The sequence below is a fragment of the Rousettus aegyptiacus genome, unplaced genomic scaffold (genome assembly GCF_014176215.1).
Source record: "Rousettus aegyptiacus isolate mRouAeg1 unplaced genomic scaffold, mRouAeg1.p scaffold_m13_p_4, whole genome shotgun sequence".
In the NCBI taxonomy this organism is placed as follows: Eukaryota; Metazoa; Chordata; class Mammalia; order Chiroptera; family Pteropodidae; genus Rousettus; species Rousettus aegyptiacus.
The window spans coordinates 26461080-26471732 of NW_023416307.1; positions in this window are offsets into that span (position 1 = coordinate 26461080).

A 10653-nucleotide genomic window follows, 5' to 3' on the forward strand; every position below is an offset into this window, starting at 1 on the left:
ATCAGCCTGCTTCTCCCTCTTTTCCTCCCTCCCTCTGTCCCTCTGAATTTTATCATAAGTGATAGTGTGTAAACTTACTTACATATTTGTTGTACACTGTATATCTCCTAAAAATATTAGCTTACATGGCATTAGTATGATATCAGTCTCATAAACACCATATTAAGCTTAATTTCATTTATATCATTTTCCCTTAGGGTTCTATGACCATAGTAGTGAATCTAAAGCAATAGTTATACAGAGATAGATAGCAAAATGTAAATATATTTAAATATATTTCAAACGCATCTATATAGGGGGATATAGACATTATCTGAAGATTTTTAAAAGATCAATCAGCTTAATTATTATGTGTTACCTTTTTAAGTTTAATAAACAGATTTCAGACATGCCTGGTTAGGCATACTAGCTAAAGCCAAAAACTCACTAAGAGAGAAAATCTTCATTACATTTTAATCACTATGCCTTTGTTTCAAAAATTTTTCTTTGTTTTGGTTTTGGTTATTAAAAAAAGAACTATTTTGGAGGAAAACATTTTGACTAAAATGTATATTTTTGTTTAGTGGCCTTATGGTTTTGAAAATTTTAATATCAAATGTTTTTAAATTATACAATTAATTAATATATGAAATTAGCCAGTCAAGAATTTGGTCTGTAAACTAATGCATAATTTAAATTACTCTCTGTATTATTAGTGATTTTAGAAAAGCTTAACTATTATGCGTGAAACAATGACATAACTGTATTTTCCTAGCTAGTGGTATTGTATGTTCTACTATTACCGGCCTGCAAGAATATAAGTACAGACATTGAGAGGAAGCACTGCAAACTTTTATAGCCATCTGGCATTGTGACATCCACGGTTGTGACCAGTGGATGCATCTCATTGAACAAGGTATAGAACAGTCAGGGTGCTGGTGCACTAGAGTTCTAGTGTGCTGAGTTAGACATGATACAAGAGACATATTAGAATAAGAAATAGGAGCACAGTACAGCATGCTATATCATAAAGCAATTTGCTAACTATAACTTAAAACTGGATCAAAGTCTGAAAAAACAAATGCATTTACTTTTATTAGTTGTTATTTTTATAATTATTTTAGTGATTAATCAAATATAATTCTACATTGATTTTTCTGTAAGTATAAATTACACACAACAAGATAAATCCATTTGAGTGTATACTTTAATTAAATTTGGCAAATTTATACATTTGTGGAAATACCATTCAAAAAAACAGTGAGAAATTTTCATCACTGCTGAAAGTTGCCTTGTACCCCTGTGAAGTCAATTCTACCATTTCCAACCTCAGGCAGCCATTGATTTGATTTATTTCATTAAATATTATTTTTGTCTGTTCTAGAATGTCTAATAAATCAAACCATGAAGTATATGTTATTTGTGACTAGTGTTTTTCACTCATTATATTTTTTAGATTTATTCACATTTTAGTGTGTATCATTAGTTCTTTATATTACTAAGTAATATTCCATTGTATGAATATACTATCACTTATTTATCCATTTGGGATATTTATAGTTTTGGGTTAATATGTATGAAGCTACAATAAACATTCATGTATAGGTCTCTGTGTGGCATATGTTTTTATTTGGAGGACGTAATTACTGGGAGATGGAATTCTGGATGATGTGCTAAATATGTAGGAAACTTCAAAACTGTTTTTTAAAATGACTATCATTTATAATTCTGCCAGCAATGTCTGAAAAATCCTGTTGCATCACATTCTTTCAAATGCATGATATTGTTCATCATTTTAATTTTAACCTTTGAGCAGTTATGTATTGGTATCTCATTATAGTTATAATATGCCTTTCCTTGTTAGACATATTATTAAGTGCTTATTGTCATTTATATATATTCTTTTGTAAAGTTACTGTCTGTACCTTTATCTATTAAAAAAATCTGACTATTTATATTTTTACTAAAATAATTGGATGATTGGATAAAGAAGATGTGGTATAGATTTATAATGGGATACTAGTCATCCATAAGAAAAGATGAAATACTGCCATTTGCAACAACATGGATGGATCTTGAGATTATCATGCTAAGCAAAATAAATCAAATAGAAAAAGTTGAGAACAATATGGTTTCACTTATATGTGGGATATAAAACTGAAAGCAACAAATGAACAGGCAACAAATAAAAGCTCAAAGATACAGACAACAGCTTAGTGGTAGCCAAAGAGAAAAGGGTAGAGGGGGAGGTAGATAAGGGTAAAGGGGGTCAAATATATGGTGACAGGAGATTTGACTTTGGGTGGTGAACACACAATGCAATAAACAGGTGATGTATTATCATATTGTACACTTGAAGCCTATACATTTTATTAACAAATGTCACGCTGATAAATCTAATTTAAAAAATAAAAAGCAATCTTTAAAAAGCAAAAAAATCAGTGGCATCTATATATAAAACATAAATGAGTTCAAAATCAAAATAATTTATAGAAAGAATTAAAAGCATAAGTATTTTTGTTGGCTTTTAGTAAGCAATACATCAGGTTACCAACAAACACACATGTATATATACACACAATTCCTAAGATAGTGAAAAGTTCAAAGTTCATCAACGATTTTGTTTTAAAATGTCTGGTAAATCTGCTGTATTCAGGTATTGGGTAATGATAAGGAAAATCAACGCATAGGACAAATACATACTTTGTCAAAGCAAAAGTATCGCTAACATGACAAAAACTTTAGTATAGGTGGTTTAAACCTGATGGTGATATGAATGAAGTATTCTCTTTTTCAGTTTCATTGTCCACAAGTGAAACTAACTATCATCTGTATAAAACAGCAAATGATTACACTGACAACAAATGTTGCTTGGAATTTTAAATGTTTTTAGGAGTATATCCTGATGGCAAAGATATAACAACTGGAAAACATTCTGGAGTAGCTAGCCAAATGAAAGAGCTTGTGCCACACTGTATGTCAACACACTATTTTCTTCATTGCAGCTATCTTGATATGAAAAGTAGTTGGCTGAACCAAATGTTGAATATTGTAATCTATGTTATTGTATTAAATTAAAGATTGCAAACTGAAAGTGTTATTGTGTGTTAAAGTGAGATGATTATTGTAAGGAGTTTCTCACAAGAATATTTGATCAACAAAATGAACTCTTTGTTTTCTCAAGACTGGGAATCAGTTTCTCAAATTTTTAAAGTTATTAGTTAGATGTCGAGATACCTATATTGTTTTTAATGATCTTAATATTTCAAAGCAAGGATGGAAGGCCTAAAGAAAATGTATAATATATAAATAGATTTTTTACATATTATTATGATTATGACTAATTCCTAATTTATCAAGAACTACCTGAAAGCTGGATAGGTACTAATATTTTACATTTGTAAAATTTATTGCTGATCACCTTATGAATTAATGTTTTGAATCAAAGAAGTACCTACTCATGCAAGTCATGGATCTAGAACCCATGACATTTTATTAGAAGAGAGTTTGAACTTAAATATAAATCGAGAGGAGAAATTGTTAGAATTTGCTATTTACAAAAGGTTGAAGATAAAGCTTGAGAATATAATATCACTTGCATGATTTTATGCGAAAGTTAAACAGAATATCTAGAAGTTAATAGCATTGCTTTAATACCTCTTCTTTCATCCTTGTCAACATAGCTCTATGAGATTAGTTTCTCTGCTGGCGGGGGGATGTCCTTAAAATAATCACAGAAACAGTTTAGAAATATATTATCCCTTGCAAGTACCATGTCACCATGAAGGATCAGCTAGGGGAGACTGTTTCCAATCTCATGTAGTTGTTGAAAGGAGTCAGTTCCTTGCAGGTTGTTGGACAGAGGGTCTCAGCTCTTTGAGGAGTTTTGCTGGAGGCTAACCTTAGTTCTCTGTCATGTGGGCCTTTCCAAAGTGGCAGCTTGCTTTATCAAATCCAGAAGAGGAGAGAGTCTGCTAGCAAAATGGAAGTTAAAATCTTATATGGTCTAAACATGGAAGTAACAACTTACCACCTTTGCTATATTCTAATCATCAGAAACAGGTCACTAGGCTAGCTCCACTCAACAGTATGGGATTACTCAAAAGTGTACATACCAAGAAGTGAAGATCACTGGGGCCATCTTAGAGTCTGCTTATCAGAAAGCCTGCCTTTTTATAAGTGTTTGGAAACATTAAGTTCAAAGTCAACACATTTAAAGAAAATAAGTTGGCTCTGGGGGAAAAATGAGGTTACTTCATTAAAGATATGCTTAGAAAATGACTCGTACAGTGAAGGTTCTCCTAGTCTTCTATATCAATGGTGTCAACACTTCCTTATTTTTTCCAAGACTGAAAATGAGTAACTATTTTTTGTTATAATTTAGAAGAATTGAAATGTATGGGTGGTATATATTGGTTATTCAGTCTCATATCTTACATGAGAGTCTTCAGGGATATTCTGGATTTTTTTTCAGTTAAAAGTATTTTTTTGTATGTGTGTGTAAAAGTCATTGCAAAGAATCTAAATATCAATTTTAGAAATAATGTCAAATTCCCGATATCGCATTTCTTAATAATACTGTTTTTCCTCATATGATATAGTACTCTTAATTTATGCAAAATTTTTATCTTTTATTTTGTATTTAGAAGGTTTTTATTAATATCTTGCCTACATTTTTTGTAAGTTTTTAAATTAAAATGCTATCTTTCCATTGCACTTATGAGTATTTTTTCAGTATATTCTCCATTCAGTTATCACTTATCTATAGAAAAACAACTGATTTTATTCAATGCTATAGTGTTTATTAAATATAATAATTTTGAATTATTTATTTGTGGCTCTAAGTATAAACACTATTATCTCCGAAGACTCATGTTTATATTCTTTTTATTTTGTTAATTAGGACTTTAATAAATTAAAATAAAAATTGTGATAAATAACATGTTACATATGTTATAGAAGTGACAGTTTAAATGGAGAAGTTTCTTCTCATTAGGAATTATTTACTTAGCAAATATTACTTGAAATAATTTTACTTTTGTAAACTAGATAGGTTCAGTGGTGTTCACATAAGCATTCGAGTGATCTTTAGCCCCAGCTATCCTCCAACATTCCTCCTGGAATTCTTAAGTCATTAGACAAAATACAGAAGCAAATAGATGTGTCACCAAATAAGGATTTGGTCTAGGAAGTAAATAGCAGTAAGATCTATTTCTTAGTTGTACCCTTTTGATGGACATTCTTGTCAATTGATAAATTATGCTTGCATTTTATTTTGAAACTTCTTGGTCAAAGCTGGGATTTCATAAACCATGGGAGAGAAATATTTACATACTTCCACTCAAGATGCTATTTTACCAGAATCTTTCCTCTTATAATCTGTTTATAATTTTAAATTATATATCTGATTATTTGTATACAGCTTACTTCGCATATTTGACCTTACACTTTTTGTAAACTTGAATCTCCAAAAGCTAGAAAAGTGCCCTGCACACAACTGGCATTCAATAAAAATTAGCAGAAAGAATGAAATGAATGTAATACAGTGATTTCAGGTTATTGCATTGATGACTATTTAAGCTTAGAGTTTCAGTTTAGATCTACATTATGTTTAATGAGCCATGTTTTACTTTCTTTAAACTCAGAAAATACTAACCTTTTTTTTTTTATTTCATAAACCTGGTACTTAATAGCACATTTCTAGCTTTGTAAACAGAAGGATTAGATTGTCTTTTGAATGCGCTCCAAGTTTCCTTGTGCTAAATATGACAACTTTGAATACACTTACACTTCTCTGATTCTCTAACACCATGGCAATGTGATTTGGCAAGCAGTAATTTCCAGAGCAATAAACAAAATGAGAATTCAGAAGTCTCGTTACAAGTGACACTTTTTTTTTTATTGTTCATATTAGTTAGTTTCTCTGTTAGAAAAAATACTCCAGGAATTTGGTTTGGCTCTTACAATAAACTTCTTCTGAGAAATTTATTGTCAAGTATTAAACAGGAAAAAAAAAACCATGAATATTTAGTTGCGATTAGGGATAAATATGTTTTTGGCATCATATCAACATTTTGCTCTTACTATAAACCAAATTTTCCATAAATTATTCTTTATATAATAGCTGTTTAAATTCTATGTAAAAATATAGTCATATGCAGAAATGAATATATTAGAAATATAGCAATGTCAAAATAACAAGAATGTCTGTGTATGAACACATAATCTTGTGTTTAAATTGAAACTATACTAAAATCCAGTAACAGAAGAGTTGTAGACATTTCTAATTGTGAACTTAGGTCAAATTAATTATACATTTTCTATCTACTATTTTCAAGGACTTTGCAGGTATTTATCAATCTTGTGATGATAATACACATTGAAAAACTTTGAAGACAAAAACTTGTCAGAAGAATTGAAGCTGAGTACTTATGAGTAGAATTTGAATATCTGTCTGTAAGTGTTCATTTTGGAAAACCAACTTTCCCCTTATCTACATGTTGACTTATTTAGTTAATATATATGTTTTAAACTCTACTGAACTCTTGCCATGCATGAATATGTGGCAATGTTGTCAACATCTTAGAATAAGACAGAGTAACACAGATGGGGAGGCGCAAAGCTGGAAATTAACTCTGTTGGATTATGAGACACAAGTAGCAGGTGACATCCAGGAGGCAGAATTTCACGCTCTCAGAAGCTCCACTTTCAAATTATTAGGTGGACCAGGGTTAAATAGCCAATTTGCCATCGATTAACTGTGTTGTATATCTAGATATTAATATCTCTGAGCCCTCTCTTTTATGCAATAGGATAACAATTGTATCACATTTGATACTTATAAAGTATAAACAGTATAGTTGAGGGTTTCTTATGTATCTGGGACTACATTGCATTATGATTATTATTTTTTATTGACAATGATGAGGCTAATTATGGAGATGAAAATGACTTATTTTTCTGCTGCTGCTGATTTTTCTATAGAGTGTAACCAGAGGCAGTTTTTTGGGGATGTTCCAGATCCCAAGAGAAGATTAAATGTGCAAGTATTTTATTAAAGGACTCACATAGGAGAAAAATGGTAAGGGAATCTAGGGGTGGGTAGGACAATTGTCAGCAAATCTGATCCCAAGGGAAGGAGACAGACTGCCTCAGATTCTAGGAATGTTCAGCTAGGTCCTCCCACATGCTTACAGTAAAAGTCAGAGACGTTCTGTGCTTTCCAGGGATAGGTCTGCTTTTACTATCCCTGCAACATCCAGTCATTGAGAAAGGACTTCTGTGAAACCTGGCCATGATGGATTTTAGAGTGCAGCAGCTGGGGTCCTTGATTAACTATGCACCCTGTAGTTGAAGGTCTGCAAGTCTCATTTCTTATGGTGGACCCACACTTAGAAGTGTGTTGAATGAATTTGAGTGGGGACGAAGGTGCTATTTAGCAGGAGAAAGAAAAGGTGCCTCCTGATGTCTTCCATGTTACAGAAATCACAGAAAGTTGTTGTACTCATTCATTTTAGATTCAATATCCAACCTTTTTCTTTCTGAGCCAAAGCCAATCTTGCATCACACATCATTTCCAAAGAATTCCTTATCATTTTATAATATATTATAGTTTAGAAATATTATTTATCTCTTCTATTTGAACTCCACAAAACCTGTGATGTACATAGTGGACAGGATGTCATTTGAGGAAGCTGAACATGGGAGGAAATAGAAGTTCTAGGACATCAGAGATTTAACCTATCTCCAAGCCTGGTGGTGTTTCAAGTGGCTCACTCTTATCTAGTGGCTGCAGTACCCCAGAAATACACAAGTAGAATAGAGATCAGGTTTTAAAGCCGTTCTCAGAGTAAAGGTACATTGTTAGTTGAGCTGGTGAAGGGGCAAAGGAGAAGAGTCAAAGACAGTGTTCAAATCTGTGTGGCTGAGAGGATGAATTGACAAATAAAGCTATAAAAGTAAATAGTTCATATGATTATTCCCCTCAATGAGGTCAATTGGTACACTCATTATTTAGAGGGGGTATTTACTGAAGCTTGCAGGATGTAGTCCTTTTAAGCACATTTATTATGGGAGCAAAAACAAAGCAGGTATGCAGGTGAAGTATCTTTCTATGATTTCAGAGTTTATCAGTTCCTGTTTGAAAATCAGGGTAATCAAATAAAATATGTCCCCATTGTTATTCAAATGTATCATTGCAGCACATTTCAGCTTTGGAAATCATAAGAACAATGTACCTACTCACAATCTTCCCAGACTCATGTGAGAAATCAGTTCTGTGGGATACAATCTGAGATTCAAGTTGATACATGTTTATTTGCACATAATAAAAATAGCAGGGAGTATAAAGATCATCTTACGATCTTTTGTTATCAGCTTTTATTTACTGATGGAAATGGAACTTTATTCAGGTTATCAAAAGTAATAGACACTAAATATACCCAAGATATTCAAATAGGTCATAGTGTTGGGACATTCTCATGACTGTTATCAAGTTGACAAGCAAATACAAGATTTGCAAATAAATGTCATTTTGGTTTCACATTTTCCATTACAGAAATAACAGTAGGAAAGCTAATTTGGGGAACTTTAAACTTTCTCTTGAGGTTTTCAAATATGTTGTTTTCCCTTATTCTGAATTGAATAAATTAAAAAATAAAACACGTAAACTCACACATTGCCTGATTCTGTGGATGTTCTTGCCAGCTGTTGTGACTTTCTTGAGTAATACATTATCAGTGTGATAGTGTATTTGTGATGATGAATCGCACTGTTACATAATTAGAGCAATTGTGTCCTGATGATATATTAACTCAATAAGCCAGTAGCAGGCAGAAGAAAATTATTTTAGAAATTTTGATTTTACATGATTATTTTTTAAGTGCCTTGCCTATACCATTTAAGTAAGTTGTAGCTCAATAAAAAAAAATGTTTTTATTCAATGTTTTCATTTTGCAATTGAAAATAATTCAGGGATGGGGAAAAATGTGAAATTTGGTCTTCACTTAACTACATTTCTAATTTCTAAACCTGAATAATTATTCTGGAACTCAGTTTTCTCACCCGTAAAATAGAGGCAATAATGGTTATCCCAGGGTGTTATTGTGAGGATGAAGTGAGTTTAGGCATTTGGAAGGCTTTGTAAAGAAAGATGTAGAGGCAACATACGTTAGTGCTTTTGGGTTATAGCACGGGTTTATGTTGGGCTCTGGAACTTGCCAGTTGTGTTACCTTAGGCAAGTTAACTTCACTGTGCCTCTGTTTCTTCATTTATGAAAAAGTTACTATTTGAGATGTTTATGCAATTTAATTGAGAAAACATAGTTAATTTTATAATCGAATGTCTATTTAATATAAATATTTGTTAAACATTTAATATAAATGTTTGTTAAATAAACAAATTATTTTAAGATTATACCTCAATGTATTTTGGTCATTCTGATGGTTAATTTTGCGTGTCATCTTGACTAGGCTATGGGGTACCCAAATATTTGTTCAAACATGATGCTGGGTGTTTCTGTCAAGGTGTTTTTTGATGAGTTTAACATTTAAATCAATAGAATGAGTAAAGCAGCCAGGGGTCCCTAATGTGTGTGGACCTCATTCAATCAGTTAAAAGCCAGAGAGAAAAAAAGACTGACTCTCATTCAGATAAGAGGGAACTGCCTTTTCGGCTAGAACATGTTTTTTTCCTGCCTTGGTTTCAAACTGAAACATTGACTTTCCTGGGTCTTAAACCTGCCAACCTTTAGATTCAAACTATGCCATCAGTTCTCCTGGGTCTCCAGCTTGCTAACTACAGATCTTGGGACTTGTTAGCCTTCCTAACGGTGTGAGCCAATTCCTCTCTCTCTATCGCATGCTCTCTCTCTCTCTCTCTCTCTCTCTCTCTCCACACACACACACACACACACGTATATATATTAAATATATAAGTATAAATATATTTATATGTATATATTTAATGTATACATATATGTGTATATATATTAAATATATAAATATAAATATATTTATAGTATATTATATTGATATTTATATTATTTATACGTATATTTATATATAAATATATTTACATTTGTATATTTTATATATACATATATTTATATTTATTTATTTACATATATACACACACACATATACATACATGTGTATATGTATATGCATATATACATATTAATTCTCCTTTTTTTTTAATTAGTTCTGTTTCTCTGGCGAACCCTAGTATAGTTGCATATTCGTCTAAAACAACTACAAAGTTAAAGATTTGCTTCACATAAAATGTAAAATGTTATAGTGTTTGTAAATATGGAAAAATGAACACAAAGCTAAGTTAAATATGTATAGTAACAAAATATGTGTTCAAATTAAATCATATACTTTTTACAGATATTTTGTATTTAAATGACTCAGAAATTAACTATATATTTGTTATAGGATCAAGTTAATAATTTTCTGGTTTTCATGGAGTATCGGAGTAGATTTAAATTTATGTAATCTTTCTGCAATGTTGACTTGAATTTTTATATTATATCTGGAAGAGGTCACAGACATAAAAATAAAATATTTATTTTTACTAGGTAAATGTTTTATTTTTATAAATTAATAGTGCAGCAGTTGCATTTGAGTAATTTTTTTACTATGATCCTTTTTTTTAAAGAATAAATAAATATT